At 41.7% G+C, this 16,001-nt stretch overlaps 17 non-coding genes across 17 annotated transcripts; all 17 read right to left on the bottom strand.

Annotated features, from left to right (window-relative positions):
• Nucleotides 1-361: 361 nt before the first annotated feature.
• TRNAV-AAC (transfer RNA valine (anticodon AAC)) lies at nt 362-435 on the bottom strand. The gene has a single exon. It is a non-coding gene; the product is annotated as a tRNA-Val (tRNA).
• An 865-nt stretch (nt 436-1,300) lies between these two features.
• Nucleotides 1,301-1,374, bottom strand: TRNAV-AAC (transfer RNA valine (anticodon AAC)). The gene has a single exon. It is a non-coding gene; the product is annotated as a tRNA-Val (tRNA).
• An 865-nt stretch (nt 1,375-2,239) lies between these two features.
• TRNAV-AAC (transfer RNA valine (anticodon AAC)) lies at nt 2,240-2,313 on the bottom strand. Its single transcript has one exon. It is a non-coding gene; the product is annotated as a tRNA-Val (tRNA).
• Nucleotides 2,314-3,180: 867 nt separating this feature from the next.
• TRNAV-AAC (transfer RNA valine (anticodon AAC)) lies at nt 3,181-3,254 on the bottom strand. Its single transcript has one exon. It is a non-coding gene; the product is annotated as a tRNA-Val (tRNA).
• Nucleotides 3,255-4,119: 865 nt separating this feature from the next.
• On the bottom strand, nt 4,120-4,193 carry TRNAV-AAC (transfer RNA valine (anticodon AAC)). The gene has a single exon. It is a non-coding gene; the product is annotated as a tRNA-Val (tRNA).
• Nucleotides 4,194-5,060: 867 nt separating this feature from the next.
• On the bottom strand, nt 5,061-5,134 carry TRNAV-AAC (transfer RNA valine (anticodon AAC)). The gene has a single exon. It is a non-coding gene; the product is annotated as a tRNA-Val (tRNA).
• Nucleotides 5,135-5,999: 865 nt separating this feature from the next.
• On the bottom strand, nt 6,000-6,073 carry TRNAV-AAC (transfer RNA valine (anticodon AAC)). The gene has a single exon. It is a non-coding gene; the product is annotated as a tRNA-Val (tRNA).
• An 865-nt stretch (nt 6,074-6,938) lies between these two features.
• Nucleotides 6,939-7,012, bottom strand: TRNAV-AAC (transfer RNA valine (anticodon AAC)). The gene has a single exon. It is a non-coding gene; the product is annotated as a tRNA-Val (tRNA).
• An 867-nt stretch (nt 7,013-7,879) lies between these two features.
• Nucleotides 7,880-7,953, bottom strand: TRNAV-AAC (transfer RNA valine (anticodon AAC)). The gene has a single exon. It is a non-coding gene; the product is annotated as a tRNA-Val (tRNA).
• Nucleotides 7,954-8,820: 867 nt separating this feature from the next.
• Nucleotides 8,821-8,894, bottom strand: TRNAV-AAC (transfer RNA valine (anticodon AAC)). The gene has a single exon. It is a non-coding gene; the product is annotated as a tRNA-Val (tRNA).
• Nucleotides 8,895-9,759: 865 nt separating this feature from the next.
• Nucleotides 9,760-9,833, bottom strand: TRNAV-AAC (transfer RNA valine (anticodon AAC)). Its single transcript has one exon. It is a non-coding gene; the product is annotated as a tRNA-Val (tRNA).
• An 865-nt stretch (nt 9,834-10,698) lies between these two features.
• On the bottom strand, nt 10,699-10,772 carry TRNAV-AAC (transfer RNA valine (anticodon AAC)). Its single transcript has one exon. It is a non-coding gene; the product is annotated as a tRNA-Val (tRNA).
• Nucleotides 10,773-11,637: 865 nt separating this feature from the next.
• Nucleotides 11,638-11,711, bottom strand: TRNAV-AAC (transfer RNA valine (anticodon AAC)). Its single transcript has one exon. It is a non-coding gene; the product is annotated as a tRNA-Val (tRNA).
• Nucleotides 11,712-12,578: 867 nt separating this feature from the next.
• On the bottom strand, nt 12,579-12,652 carry TRNAV-AAC (transfer RNA valine (anticodon AAC)). The gene has a single exon. It is a non-coding gene; the product is annotated as a tRNA-Val (tRNA).
• An 867-nt stretch (nt 12,653-13,519) lies between these two features.
• TRNAV-AAC (transfer RNA valine (anticodon AAC)) lies at nt 13,520-13,593 on the bottom strand. Its single transcript has one exon. It is a non-coding gene; the product is annotated as a tRNA-Val (tRNA).
• Nucleotides 13,594-14,460: 867 nt separating this feature from the next.
• On the bottom strand, nt 14,461-14,534 carry TRNAV-AAC (transfer RNA valine (anticodon AAC)). The gene has a single exon. It is a non-coding gene; the product is annotated as a tRNA-Val (tRNA).
• Nucleotides 14,535-15,399: 865 nt separating this feature from the next.
• On the bottom strand, nt 15,400-15,473 carry TRNAV-AAC (transfer RNA valine (anticodon AAC)). The gene has a single exon. It is a non-coding gene; the product is annotated as a tRNA-Val (tRNA).
• Nucleotides 15,474-16,001: the final 528 nt, after the last annotated feature.

Below are 16,001 nucleotides of genomic sequence, written 5' to 3'. Positions count from 1 at the left end.
AAACCGTCTGTTGGACCAATCAACCTAGACCTCTGATACTAAGTTGAGTTCATAAATTTCTTGGCTAAATCCAGCATATGACGTGCTCACAATCATTCCACCCTAGTCCTTGTTGATTCGTACACGTATTTCTTGAATAAAAGTCCAAACAATTAATTACATGCTCAATGTGTGTTCGAGGGCACGGTTCTCGGGCCTATAAGCTCCAAGGCTCTTAAACTTTCACGTAGAGGTCTAAAATGAATCAATGCGTGTTCGAGGGCACGGTTCCCGGGCTTACCAAGCTCGAAGGCTCTTAAACTTTCTCGTAGAGGTCCAAAATGAATCCAGATTATTATTATAAAAATAAAAATTGCAAAGATGGCGTCGCCCAGACTTGAACTGGAGACCTTCAATGTGTTAGACTGACGTGATAACCAACTACACCACGACACCGTTGGAAGCCTCACCAGAAGGTCAGCCAAACTATAGAGTTAAGCCCAAACTTCCTAGAGCCTAAAGAAAAGCCCGTGGAAACCTACCAGGAACTGGATGCGATGACAGCCTACAAGTAGGCTGCTTACCGAGTACTTTTTTACTCACCGCATTTTAGATTTCTTTTTCAGGTCTTCGCTAACTGTCGCTCGAGGTGGGGGAGCGTTCGAGAGCTGCATTGTCACTTGAGGGTCGTTTATGAGTGTCGACCCGGTTTGTGTACTTCGGGTCTTTTATATTTCGTTAGAAACAGTATCCCGAACTCTTTCTCCGTTTGTAACAAATTTTAACAACACTTGTTTGTGTTGCCTTTCAATTTGTTCTAGTCGAGGTGTTGTTTGATTTTAAATTGCATTATCTAAATGTTTAATTTAATTTTACTTTTAGTTTTATTTTCGTCACGGTTCGAGATTTGAAGCCTCGAAAATCACGTAACGAAAGACTCAATGACTCTTCGTCTAGCAAAAACCGTATGTTGGACCAATCAACCTAGACCTCTGATACTAAGTTGAGTTCATAAATTTCTTGGCTAAATCCAGCATATGACGTGCTCACAATCATTCCACCCTAGTCCTTGTTGATTCGTACACGTATTTCTTGAATAAAAGTCCAAACAATTAATTACATGCTCAATGTGTGTTCGAGGGCACGGTTCTCGGGCCTATAAGCTCCAAGGCTCTTAAACTTTCACGTAGAGGTCTAAAATGAATCAATGCGTGTTCGAGGGCACGGTTCCCGGGCTTACCAAGCTCGAAGGCTCTTAAACTTTCTCGTAGAGGTCCAAAATGAATCCAGATTATTATTATAAAAATAAAAATTGCAAAGATGGCGTCGCCCAGACTTGAACTGGAGACCTTCAGTGTGTTAGACTGACGTGATAACCAACTACACCACGACACCGTTGGAAGCCTCACCAGAAGGTCAGCCAAACTATAGAGTTAAGCCCAAACTTCCTAGAGCCTAAAGAAAAGCCCGTGGAAACCTACCAGGAACTGGATGCGATGACAGCCTACAAGTAGGCTGCTTACCGAGTACTTTTTTACTCACCGCATTTTAGATTTCTTTTTCAGGTCTTCGCTAACTGTCGCTCGAGGTGGGGGAGCGTTCGAGAGCTGCATTGTCACTTGAGGGTCGTTTATGAGTGTCGACCCGGTTTGTGTACTTCGGGTCTTTTATATTTCGTTAGAAACAGTATCCCGAACTCTTTCTCCGTTTGTAACAAATTTTAACAACACTTGTTTGTGTTGCCTTTCAATTTGTTCTAGTCGAGGTGTTGTTTGATTTTAAATTGCATTATCTAAATGTTTAATTTAATTTTACTTTTAGTTTTATTTTCGTCACGGTTCGAGATTTGAAGCCTCGAAAATCACGTAACGAAAGACTCAATGACTTTTCGTCTAGCAAAAACCGTCTGTTGGACCAATCAACCTAGACCTCTGATACTAAGTTGAGTTCATAAATTTCTTGGCTAAATCCAGCATATGACGTGCTCACAATCATTCCACCCTAGTCCTTGTTGATTCGTACACGTATTTCTTGAATAAAAGTCCAAACAATTAATTACATGCTCAATGTGTGTTCGAGGGCACGGTTCTCGGGCCTATAAGCTCCAAGGCTCTTAAACTTTCACGTAGAGGTCTAAAATGAATCAATGCGTGTTCGAGGGCACGGTTCCCGGGCTTACCAAGCTCGAAGGCTCTTAAACTTTCTCGTAGAGGTCCGAAATGAATCCAGATTATTATTATAAAAATAAAAATTGCAAAGATGGCGTCGCCCAGACTTGAACTGGAGACCTTCAGTGTGTTAGACTGACGTGATAACCAACTACACCACGACACCGTTGGAAGCCTCACCAGAAGGTCAGCCAAACTATAGAGTTAAGCCCAAACTTCCTAGAGCCTAAAGAAAAGCCCGTGGAAACCTACCAGGAACTGGATGCGATGACAGCCTACAAGTAGGCTGCTTACCGAGTACTTTTTTACTCACCGCATTTTAGATTTCTTTTTCAGGTCTTCGCTAACTGTCGCTCGAGGTGGGGGAGCGTTCGAGAGCTGCATTGTCACTTGAGGGTCGTTTATGAGTGTCGACCCGGTTTGTGTACTTCGGGTCTTTTATATTTCGTTAGAAACAGTATCCCGAACTCTTTTTCTCCGTTTGTAACAAATTTTAACAACACTTGTTTGTGTTGCCTTTCAATTTGTTCTAGTCGAGGTGTTGTTTGATTTTAAATTGCATTATCTAAATGTTTAATTTAATTTTACTTTTAGTTTTATTTTCGTCACGGTTCGAGATTTGAAGCCTCGAAAATCACGTAACGAAAGACTCAATGACTCTTCGTCTAGCAAAAACCGTCTGTTGGACCAATCAACCTAGACCTCTGATACTAAGTTGAGTTCATAAATTTCTTGGCTAAATCCAGCATATGACGTGCTCACAATCATTCCACCCTAGTCCTTGTTGATTCGTACACGTATTTCTTGAATAAAAGTCCAAACAATTAATTACATGCTCAATGTGTGTTCGAGGGCACGGTTCTCGGGCCTATAAGCTCCAAGGCTCTTAAACTTTCACGTAGAGGTCTAAAATGAATCAATGCGTGTTCGAGGGCACGGTTCCCGGGCTTACCAAGCTCGAAGGCTCTTAAACTTTCTCGTAGAGGTCCAAAATGAATCCAGATTATTATTATAAAAATAAAAATTGCAAAGATGGCGTCGCCCAGACTTGAACTGGAGACCTTCAGTGTGTTAGACTGACGTGATAACCAACTACACCACGACACCGTTGGAAGCCTCACCAGAAGGTCAGCCAAACTATAGAGTTAAGCCCAAACTTCCTAGAGCCTAAAGAAAAGCCCGTGGAAACCTACCAGGAACTGGATGCGATGACAGCCTACAAGTAGGCTGCTTACCGAGTACTTTTTTACTCACCGCATTTTAGATTTCTTTTTCAGGTCTTCGCTAACTGTCGCTCGAGGTGGGGGAGCGTTCGAGAGCTGCATTGTCACTTGAGGGTCGTTTATGAGTGTCGACCCGGTTTGTGTACTTCGGGTCTTTTATATTTCGTTAGAAACAGTATCCCGAACTCTTTCTCCGTTTGTAACAAATTTTAACAACACTTGTTTGTGTTGCCTTTCAATTTGTTCTAGTCGAGGTGTTGTTTGATTTTAAATTGCATTATCTAAATGTTTAATTTAATTTTACTTTTAGTTTTATTTTCGTCACGGTTCGAGATTTGAAGCCTCGAAAATCACGTAACGAAAGACTCAATGACTCTTCGTCTAGCAAAAACCGTATGTTGGACCAATCAACCTAGACCTCTGATACTAAGTTGAGTTCATAAATTTCTTGGCTAAATCCAGCATATGACGTGCTCACAATCATTCCACCCTAGTCCTTGTTGATTCGTACACGTATTTCTTGAATAAAAGTCCAAACAATTAATTACATGCTCAATGTGTGTTCGAGGGCACGGTTCTCGGGCCTATAAGCTCCAAGGCTCTTAAACTTTCACGTAGAGGTCTAAAATGAATCAATGCGTGTTCGAGGGCACGGTTCCCGGGCTTACCAAGCTCGAAGGCTCTTAAACTTTCTCGTAGAGGTCCAAAATGAATCCAGATTATTATTATAAAAATAAAAATTGCAAAGATGGCGTCGCCCAGACTTGAACTGGAGACCTTCAGTGTGTTAGACTGACGTGATAACCAACTACACCACGACACCGTTGGAAGCCTCACCAGAAGGTCAGCCAAACTATAGAGTTAAGCCCAAACTTCCTAGAGCCTAAAGAAAAGCCCGTGGAAACCTACCAGGAACTGGATGCGATGACAGCCTACAAGTAGGCTGCTTACCGAGTACTTTTTTACTCACCGCATTTTAGATTTCTTTTTCAGGTCTTCGCTAACTGTCGCTCGAGGTGGGGGAGCGTTCGAGAGCTGCATTGTCACTTGAGGGTCGTTTATGAGTGTCGACCCGGTTTGTGTACTTCGGGTCTTTTATATTTCGTTAGAAACAGTATCCCGAACTCTTTTTCTCCGTTTGTAACAAATTTTAACAACACTTGTTTGTGTTGCCTTTCAATTTGTTCTAGTCGAGGTGTTGTTTGATTTTAAATTGCATTATCTAAATGTTTAATTTAATTTTACTTTTAGTTTTATTTTCGTCACGGTTCGAGATTTGAAGCCTCGAAAATCACGTAACGAAAGACTCAATGACTCTTCGTCTAGCAAAAACCGTCTGTTGGACCAATCAACCTAGACCTCTGATACTAAGTTGAGTTCATAAATTTCTTGGCTAAATCCAGCATATGACGTGCTCACAATCATTCCACCCTAGTCCTTGTTGATTCGTACACGTATTTCTTGAATAAAAGTCCAAACAATTAATTACATGCTCAATGTGTGTTCGAGGGCACGGTTCTCGGGCCTATAAGCTCCAAGGCTCTTAAACTTTCACGTAGAGGTCTAAAATGAATCAATGCGTGTTCGAGGGCACGGTTCCCGGGCTTACCAAGCTCGAAGGCTCTTAAACTTTCTCGTAGAGGTCCAAAATGAATCCAGATTATTATTATAAAAATAAAAATTGCAAAGATGGCGTCGCCCAGACTTGAACTGGAGACCTTCAGTGTGTTAGACTGACGTGATAACCAACTACACCACGACACCGTTGGAAGCCTCACCAGAAGGTCAGCCAAACTATAGAGTTAAGCCCAAACTTCCTAGAGCCTAAAGAAAAGCCCGTGGAAACCTACCAGGAACTGGATGCGATGACAGCCTACAAGTAGGCTGCTTACCGAGTACTTTTTTACTCACCGCATTTTAGATTTCTTTTTCAGGTCTTCGCTAACTGTCGCTCGAGGTGGGGGAGCGTTCGAGAGCTGCATTGTCACTTGAGGGTCGTTTATGAGTGTCGACCCGGTTTGTGTACTTCGGGTCTTTTATATTTCGTTAGAAACAGTATCCCGAACTCTTTCTCCGTTTGTAACAAATTTTAACAACACTTGTTTGTGTTGCCTTTCAATTTGTTCTAGTCGAGGTGTTGTTTGATTTTAAATTGCATTATCTAAATGTTTAATTTAATTTTACTTTTAGTTTTATTTTCGTCACGGTTCGAGATTTGAAGCCTCGGAAATCACGTAACGAAAGACTCAATGACTCTTCGTCTAGCAAAAACCGTCTGTTGGACCAATCAACCTAGACCTCTGATACTAAGTTGAGTTCATAAATTTCTTGGCTAAATCCAGCATATGACGTGCTCACAATCATTCCACCCTAGTCCTTGTTGATTCGTACACGTATTTCTTGAATAAAAGTCCAAACAATTAATTACATGCTCAATGTGTGTTCGAGGGCACGGTTCTCGGGCCTATAAGCTCCAAGGCTCTTAAACTTTCACGTAGAGGTCTAAAATGAATCAATGCGTGTTCGAGGGCACGGTTCCCGGGCTTACCAAGCTCGAAGGCTCTTAAACTTTCTCGTAGAGGTCCAAAATGAATCCAGATTATTATTATAAAAATAAAAATTGCAAAGATGGCGTCGCCCAGACTTGAACTGGAGACCTTCAGTGTGTTAGACTGACGTGATAACCAACTACACCACGACACCGTTGGAAGCCTCACCAGAAGGTCAGCCAAACTATAGAGTTAAGCCCAAACTTCCTAGAGCCTAAAGAAAAGCCCGTGGAAACCTACCAGGAACTGGATGCGATGACAGCCTACAAGTAGGCTGCTTACCGAGTACTTTTTTACTCACCGCATTTTAGATTTCTTTTTCAGGTCTTCGCTAACTGTCGCTCGAGGTGGGGGAGCGTTCGAGAGCTGCATTGTCACTTGAGGGTCGTTTATGAGTGTCGACCCGGTTTGTGTACTTCGGGTCTTTTATATTTCGTTAGAAACAGTATCCCGAACTCTTTCTCCGTTTGTAACAAATTTTAACAACACTTGTTTGTGTTGCCTTTCAATTTGTTCTAGACGAGGTGTTGTTTGATTTTAAATTGCATTATCTAAATGTTTAATTTAATTTTACTTTTAGTTTTATTTTCGTCACGGTTCGAGATTTGAAGCCTCGGAAATCACGTAACGAAAGACTCAATGACTCTTCGTCTAGCAAAAACCGTCTGTTGGACCAATCAACCTAGACCTCTGATACTAAGTTGAGTTCATAAATTTCTTGGCTAAATCCAGCATATGACGTGCTCACAATCATTCCACCCTAGTCCTTGTTGATTCGTACACGTATTTCTTGAATAAAAGTCCAAACAATTAATTACATGCTCAATGTGTGTTCGAGGGCACGGTTCTCGGGCCTATAAGCTCCAAGGCTCTTAAACTTTCACGTAGAGGTCTAAAATGAATCAATGCGTGTTCGAGGGCACGGTTCCCGGGCTTACCAAGCTCGAAGGCTCTTAAACTTTCTCGTAGAGGTCCAAAATGAATCCAGATTATTATTATAAAAATAAAAATTGCAAAGATGGCGTCGCCCAGACTTGAACTGGAGACCTTCAGTGTGTTAGACTGACGTGATAACCAACTACACCACGACACCGTTGGAAGCCTCACCAGAAGGTCAGCCAAACTATAGAGTTAAGCCCAAACTTCCTAGAGCCTAAAGAAAAGCCCGTGGAAACCTACCAGGAACTGGATGCGATGACAGCCTACAAGTAGGCTGCTTACCGAGTACTTTTTTACTCACCGCATTTTAGATTTCTTTTTCAGGTCTTCGCTAACTGTCGCTCGAGGTGGGGGAGCGTTCGAGAGCTGCATTGTCACTTGAGGGTCGTTTATGAGTGTCGACCCGGTTTGTGTACTTCGGGTCTTTTATATTTCGTTAGAAACAGTATCCCGAACTCTTTTTCTCCGTTTGTAACAAATTTTAACAACACTTGTTTGTGTTGCCTTTCAATTTGTTCTAGTCGAGGTGTTGTTTGATTTTAAATTGCATTATCTAAATGTTTAATTTAATTTTACTTTTAGTTTTATTTTCGTCACGGTTCGAGATTTGAAGCCTCGAAAATCACGTAACGAAAGACTCAATGACTCTTCGTCTAGCAAAAACCGTCTGTTGGACCAATCAACCTAGACCTCTGATACTAAGTTGAGTTCATAAATTTCTTGGCTAAATCCAGCATATGACGTGCTCACAATCATTCCACCCTAGTCCTTGTTGATTCGTACACGTATTTCTTGAATAAAAGTCCAAACAATTAATTACATGCTCAATGTGTGTTCGAGGGCACGGTTCTCGGGCCTATAAGCTCCAAGGCTCTTAAACTTTCACGTAGAGGTCTAAAATGAATCAATGCGTGTTCGAGGGCACGGTTCCCGGGCTTACCAAGCTCGAAGGCTCTTAAACTTTCTCGTAGAGGTCCAAAATGAATCCAGATTATTATTATAAAAATAAAAATTGCAAAGATGGCGTCGCCCAGACTTGAACTGGAGACCTTCAGTGTGTTAGACTGACGTGATAACCAACTACACCACGACACCGTTGGAAGCCTCACCAGAAGGTCAGCCAAACTATAGAGTTAAGCCCAAACTTCCTAGAGCCTAAAGAAAAGCCCGTGGAAACCTACCAGGAACTGGATGCGATGACAGCCTACAAGTAGGCTGCTTACCGAGTACTTTTTTACTCACCGCATTTTAGATTTCTTTTTCAGGTCTTCGCTAACTGTCGCTCGAGGTGGGGGAGCGTTCGAGAGCTGCATTGTCACTTGAGGGTCGTTTATGAGTGTCGACCCGGTTTGTGTACTTCGGGTCTTTTATATTTCGTTAGAAACAGTATCCCGAACTCTTTTTCTCCGTTTGTAACAAATTTTAACAACACTTGTTTGTGTTGCCTTTCAATTTGTTCTAGTCGAGGTGTTGTTTGATTTTAAATTGCATTATCTAAATGTTTAATTTAATTTTACTTTTAGTTTTATTTTCGTCACGGTTCGAGATTTGAAGCCTCGAAAATCACGTAACGAAAGACTCAATGACTCTTCGTCTAGCAAAAACCGTCTGTTGGACCAATCAACCTAGACCTCTGATACTAAGTTGAGTTCATAAATTTCTTGGCTAAATCCAGCATATGACGTGCTCACAATCATTCCACCCTAGTCCTTGTTGATTCGTACACGTATTTCTTGAATAAAAGTCCAAACAATTAATTACATGCTCAATGTGTGTTCGAGGGCACGGTTCTCGGGCCTATAAGCTCCAAGGCTCTTAAACTTTCACGTAGAGGTCTAAAATGAATCAATGCGTGTTCGAGGGCACGGTTCCCGGGCTTACCAAGCTCGAAGGCTCTTAAACTTTCTCGTAGAGGTCCAAAATGAATCCAGATTATTATTATAAAAATAAAAATTGCAAAGATGGCGTCGCCCAGACTTGAACTGGAGACCTTCAGTGTGTTAGACTGACGTGATAACCAACTACACCACGACACCGTTGGAAGCCTCACCAGAAGGTCAGCCAAACTATAGAGTTAAGCCCAAACTTCCTAGAGCCTAAAGAAAAGCCCGTGGAAACCTACCAGGAACTGGATGCGATGACAGCCTACAAGTAGGCTGCTTACCGAGTACTTTTTTACTCACCGCATTTTAGATTTCTTTTTCAGGTCTTCGCTAACTGTCGCTCGAGGTGGGGGAGCGTTCGAGAGCTGCATTGTCACTTGAGGGTCGTTTATGAGTGTCGACCCGGTTTGTGTACTTCGGGTCTTTTATATTTCGTTAGAAACAGTATCCCGAACTCTTTCTCCGTTTGTAACAAATTTTAACAACACTTGTTTGTGTTGCCTTTCAATTTGTTCTAGTCGAGGTGTTGTTTGATTTTAAATTGCATTATCTAAATGTTTAATTTAATTTTACTTTTAGTTTTATTTTCGTCACGGTTCGAGATTTGAAGCCTCGAAAATCACGTAACGAAAGACTCAATGACTCTTCGTCTAGCAAAAACCGTCTGTTGGACCAATCAACCTAGACCTCTGATACTAAGTTGAGTTCATAAATTTCTTGGCTAAATCCAGCATATGACGTGCTCACAATCATTCCACCCTAGTCCTTGTTGATTCGTACACGTATTTCTTGAATAAAAGTCCAAACAATTAATTACATGCTCAATGTGTGTTCGAGGGCACGGTTCTCGGGCCTATAAGCTCCAAGGCTCTTAAACTTTCACGTAGAGGTCTAAAATGAATCAATGCGTGTTCGAGGGCACGGTTCCCGGGCTTACCAAGCTCGAAGGCTCTTAAACTTTCTCGTAGAGGTCCAAAATGAATCCAGATTATTATTATAAAAATAAAAATTGCAAAGATGGCGTCGCCCAGACTTGAACTGGAGACCTTCAGTGTGTTAGACTGACGTGATAACCAACTACACCACGACACCGTTGGAAGCCTCACCAGAAGGTCAGCCAAACTATAGAGTTAAGCCCAAACTTCCTAGAGCCTAAAGAAAAGCCCGTGGAAACCTACCAGGAACTGGATGCGATGACAGCCTACAAGTAGGCTGCTTACCGAGTACTTTTTTACTCACCGCATTTTAGATTTCTTTTTCAGGTCTTCGCTAACTGTCGCTCGAGGTGGGGGAGCGTTCGAGAGCTGCATTGTCACTTGAGGGTCGTTTATGAGTGTCGACCCGGTTTGTGTACTTCGGGTCTTTTATATTTCGTTAGAAACAGTATCCCGAACTCTTTCTCCGTTTGTAACAAATTTTAACAACACTTGTTTGTGTTGCCTTTCAATTTGTTCTAGTCGAGGTGTTGTTTGATTTTAAATTGCATTATCTAAATGTTTAATTTAATTTTACTTTTAGTTTTATTTTCGTCACGGTTCGAGATTTGAAGCCTCGAAAATCACGTAACGAAAGACTCAATGACTCTTCGTCTAGCAAAAACCGTCTGTTGGACCAATCAACCTAGACCTCTGATACTAAGTTGAGTTCATAAATTTCTTGGCTAAATCCAGCATATGACGTGCTCACAATCATTCCACCCTAGTCCTTGTTGATTCGTACACGTATTTCTTGAATAAAAGTCCAAACAATTAATTACATGCTCAATGTGTGTTCGAGGGCACGGTTCTCGGGCCTATAAGCTCCAAGGCTCTTAAACTTTCACGTAGAGGTCTAAAATGAATCAATGCGTGTTCGAGGGCACGGTTCCCGGGCTTACCAAGCTCGAAGGCTCTTAAACTTTCTCGTAGAGGTCCAAAATGAATCCAGATTATTATTATAAAAATAAAAATTGCAAAGATGGCGTCGCCCAGACTTGAACTGGAGACCTTCAGTGTGTTAGACTGACGTGATAACCAACTACACCACGACACCGTTGGAAGCCTCACCAGAAGGTCAGCCAAACTATAGAGTTAAGCCCAAACTTCCTAGAGCCTAAAGAAAAGCCCGTGGAAACCTACCAGGAACTGGATGCGATGACAGCCTACAAGTAGGCTGCTTACCGAGTACTTTTTTACTCACCGCATTTTAGATTTCTTTTTCAGGTCTTCGCTAACTGTCGCTCGAGGTGGGGGAGCGTTCGAGAGCTGCATTGTCACTTGAGGGTCGTTTATGAGTGTCGACCCGGTTTGTGTACTTCGGGTCTTTTATATTTCGTTAGAAACAGTATCCCGAACTCTTTCTCCGTTTGTAACAAATTTTAACAACACTTGTTTGTGTTGCCTTTCAATTTGTTCTAGTCGAGGTGTTGTTTGATTTTAAATTGCATTATCTAAATGTTTAATTTAATTTTACTTTTAGTTTTATTTTCGTCACGGTTCGAGATTTGAAGCCTCGAAAATCACGTAACGAAAGACTCAATGACTCTTCGTCTAGCAAAAACCGTATGTTGGACCAATCAACCTAGACCTCTGATACTAAGTTGAGTTCATAAATTTCTTGGCTAAATCCAGCATATGACTTGCTCACAATCATTCCACCCTAGTCCTTGTTGATTCGTACACGTATTTCTTGAATAAAAGTCCAAACAATTAATTACATGCTCAATGTGTGTTCGAGGGCACGGTTCTCGGGCCTATAAGCTCCAAGGCTCTTAAACTTTCACGTAGAGGTCTAAAATGAATCAATGCGTGTTCGAGGGCACGGTTCCCGGGCTTACCAAGCTCGAAGGCTCTTAAACTTTCTCGTAGAGGTCCAAAATGAATCCAGATTATTATTATAAAAATAAAAATTGCAAAGATGGCGTCGCCCAGACTTGAACTGGAGACCTTCAGTGTGTTAGACTGACGTGATAACCAACTACACCACGACACCGTTGGAAGCCTCACCAGAAGGTCAGCCAAACTATAGAGTTAAGCCCAAACTTCCTAGAGCCTAAAGAAAAGCCCGTGGAAACCTACCAGGAACTGGATGCGATGACAGCCTACAAGTAGGCTGCTTACCGAGTACTTTTTTACTCACCGCATTTTAGATTTCTTTTTCAGGTCTTCGCTAACTGTCGCTCGAGGTGGGGGAGCGTTCGAGAGCTGCATTGTCACTTGAGGGTCGTTTATGAGTGTCGACCCGGTTTGTGTACTTCGGGTCTTTTATATTTCGTTAGAAACAGTATCCCGAACTCTTTTTCTCCGTTTGTAACAAATTTTAACAACACTTGTTTGTGTTGCCTTTCAATTTGTTCTAGTCGAGGTGTTGTTTGATTTTAAATTGCATTATCTAAATGTTTAATTTAATTTTACTTTTAGTTTTATTTTCGTCACGGTTCGAGATTTGAAGCCTCGAAAATCACGTAACGAAAGACTCAATGACTCTTCGTCTAGCAAAAACCGTATGTTGGACCAATCAACCTAGACCTCTGATACTAAGTTGAGTTCATAAATTTCTTGGCTAAATCCAGCATATGACTTGCTCACAATCATTCCACCCTAGTCCTTGTTGATTCGTACACGTATTTCTTGAATAAAAGTCCAAACAATTAATTACATGCTCAATGTGTGTTCGAGGGCACGGTTCTCGGGCCTATAAGCTCCAAGGCTCTTAAACTTTCACGTAGAGGTCTAAAATGAATCAATGCGTGTTCGAGGGCACGGTTCCCGGGCTTACCAAGCTCGAAGGCTCTTAAACTTTCTCGTAGAGGTCCAAAATGAATCCAGATTATTATTATAAAAATAAAAATTGCAAAGATGGCGTCGCCCAGACTTGAACTGGAGACCTTCAGTGTGTTAGACTGACGTGATAACCAACTACACCACGACACCGTTGGAAGCCTCACCAGAAGGTCAGCCAAACTATAGAGTTAAGCCCAAACTTCCTAGAGCCTAAAGAAAAGCCCGTGGAAACCTACCAGGAACTGGATGCGATGACAGCCTACAAGTAGGCTGCTTACCGAGTACTTTTTTACTCACCGCATTTTAGATTTCTTTTTCAGGTCTTCGCTAACTGTCGCTCGAGGTGGGGGAGCGTTCGAGAGCTGCATTGTCACTTGAGGGTCGTTTATGAGTGTCGACCCGGTTTGTGTACTTCGGGTCTTTTATATTTCGTTAGAAACAGTATCCCGAACTCTTTTTCTCCGTTTGTAACAAATTTTAACAACACTTGTTTGTGTTGCCTTTCAATTTGTTCTAGTCGAGGTGTTGTTTGATTTTAAATTGCATTATCTAAATGTTTAATTTAATTTTACTTTTAGTTTTATTTTCGTCACGGTTCGAGATTTGAAGCCTCGAAAATCACGTAACGAAAGACTCAATGACTCTTCGTCTAGCAAAAACCGTCTGTTGGACCAATCAACCTAGACCTCTGATACTAAGTTGAGTTCATAAATTTCTTGGCTAAATCCAGCATATGACGTGCTCACAATCATTCCACCCTAGTCCTTGTTGATTCGTACACGTATTTCTTGAATAAAAGTCCAAACAATTAATTACATGCTCAATGTGTGTTCGAGGGCACGGTTCTCGGGCCTATAAGCTCCAAGGCTCTTAAACTTTCACGTAGAGGTCTAAAATGAATCAATGCGTGTTCGAGGGCACGGTTCCCGGGCTTACCAAGCTCGAAGGCTCTTAAACTTTCTCGTAGAGGTCCAAAATGAATCCAGATTATTATTATAAAAATAAAAATTGCAAAGATGGCGTCGCCCAGACTTGAACTGGAGACCTTCAGTGTGTTAGACTGACGTGATAACCAACTACACCACGACACCGTTGGAAGCCTCACCAGAAGGTCAGCCAAACTATAGAGTTAAGCCCAAACTTCCTAGAGCCTAAAGAAAAGCCCGTGGAAACCTACCAGGAACTGGATGCGATGACAGCCTACAAGTAGGCTGCTTACCGAGTACTTTTTTACTCACCGCATTTTAGATTTCTTTTTCAGGTCTTCGCTAACTGTCGCTCGAGGTGGGGGAGCGTTCGAGAGCTGCATTGTCACTTGAGGGTCGTTTATGAGTGTCGACCCGGTTTGTGTACTTCGGGTCTTTTATATTTCGTTAGAAACAGTATCCCGAACTCTTTTTCTCCGTTTGTAACAAATTTTAACAACACTTGTTTGTGTTGCCTTTCAATTTGTTCTAGTCGAGGTGTTGTTTGATTTTAAATTGCATTATCTAAATGTTTAATTTAATTTTACTTTTAGTTTTATTTTCGTCACGGTTCGAGATTTGAAGCCTCGAAAATCACGTAACGAAAGACTCAATGACTCTTCGTCTAGCAAAAACCGTCTGTTGGACCAATCAACCTAGACCTCTGATACTAAGTTGAGTTCATAAATTTCTTGGCTAAATCCAGCATATGACGTGCTCACAATCATTCCACCCTAGTCCTTGTTGATTCGTACACGTATTTCTTGAATAAAAGTCCAAACAATTAATTACATGCTCAATGTGTGTTCGAGGGCACGGTTCTCGGGCCTATAAGCTCCAAGGCTCTTAAACTTTCACGTAGAGGTCTAAAATGAATCAATGCGTGTTCGAGGGCACGGTTCCCGGGCTTACCAAGCTCGAAGGCTCTTAAACTTTCTCGTAGAGGTCCAAAATGAATCCAGATTATTATTATAAAAATAAAAATTGCAAAGATGGCGTCGCCCAGACTTGAACTGGAGACCTTCAGTGTGTTAGACTGACGTGATAACCAACTACACCACGACACCGTTGGAAGCCTCACCAGAAGGTCAGCCAAACTATAGAGTTAAGCCCAAACTTCCTAGAGCCTAAAGAAAAGCCCGTGGAAACCTACCAGGAACTGGATGCGATGACAGCCTACAAGTAGGCTGCTTACCGAGTACTTTTTTACTCACCGCATTTTAGATTTCTTTTTCAGGTCTTCGCTAACTGTCGCTCGAGGTGGGGGAGCGTTCGAGAGCTGCATTGTCACTTGAGGGTCGTTTATGAGTGTCGACCCGGTTTGTGTACTTCGGGTCTTTTATATTTCGTTAGAAACAGTATCCCGAACTCTTTCTCCGTTTGTAACAAATTTTAACAACACTTGTTTGTGTTGCCTTTCAATTTGTTCTAGTCGAGGTGTTGTTTGATTTTAAATTGCATTATCTAAATGTTTAATTTAATTTTACTTTTAGTTTTATTTTCGTCACGGTTCGAGATTTGAAGCCTCGAAAATCACGTAACGAAAGACTCAATGACTCTTCGTCTAGCAAAAACCGTCTGTTGGACCAATCAACCTAGACCTCTGATACTAAGTTGAGTTCATAAATTTCTTGGCTAAATCCAGCATATGACGTGCTCACAATCATTCCACCCTAGTCCTTGTTGATTCGTACACGTATTTCTTGAATAAAAGTCCAAACAATTAATTACATGCTCAATGTGTGTTCGAGGGCACGGTTCTCGGGCCTATAAGCTCCAAGGCTCTTAAACTTTCACGTAGAGGTCTAAAATGAATCAATGCGTGTTCGAGGGCACGGTTCCCGGGCTTACCAAGCTCGAAGGCTCTTAAACTTTCTCGTAGAGGTCCAAAATGAATCCAGATTATTATTATAAAAATAAAAATTGCAAAGATGGCGTCGCCCAGACTTGAACTGGAGACCTTCAGTGTGTTAGACTGACGTGATAACCAACTACACCACGACACCGTTGGAAGCCTCACCAGAAGGTCAGCCAAACTATAGAGTTAAGCCCAAACTTCCTAGAGCCTAAAGAAAAGCCCGTGGAAACCTACCAGGAACTGGATGCGATGACAGCCTACAAGTAGGCTGCTTACCGAGTACTTTTTTACTCACCGCATTTTAGATTTCTTTTTCAGGTCTTCGCTAACTGTCGCTCGAGGTGGGGGAGCGTTCGAGAGCTGCATTGTCACTTGAGGGTCGTTTATGAGTGTCGACCCGGTTTGTGTACTTCGGGTCTTTTATATTTCGTTAGAAACAGTATCCCGAACTCTTTCTCCGTTTGTAACAAATTTTAACAACACTTGTTTGTGTTGCCTTTCAATTTGTTCTAGTCGAGGTGTTGTTTGATTTTAAATTGCATTATCTAAATGTTTAATTTAATTTTACTTTTAGTTTTATTTTCGTCACGGTTCGAGATTTGAAGCCTCAAAAATCACGTAACGAAAGACTCAATGACTCTTCGTCTAGCAAAAACCGTCTGTTGGACCAATCAAC

Source organism: Cucurbita pepo, chromosome 11 (genome assembly GCF_057944985.1).
Source record: "Cucurbita pepo subsp. pepo isolate OVF chromosome 11, ASM5794498v1, whole genome shotgun sequence".
Taxonomy (NCBI): Eukaryota; Viridiplantae; Streptophyta; class Magnoliopsida; order Cucurbitales; family Cucurbitaceae; genus Cucurbita; species Cucurbita pepo.
Note: the sequence above shows the minus strand (reverse complement) of the source record. Positions and strands in the feature narration are given on the sequence as shown.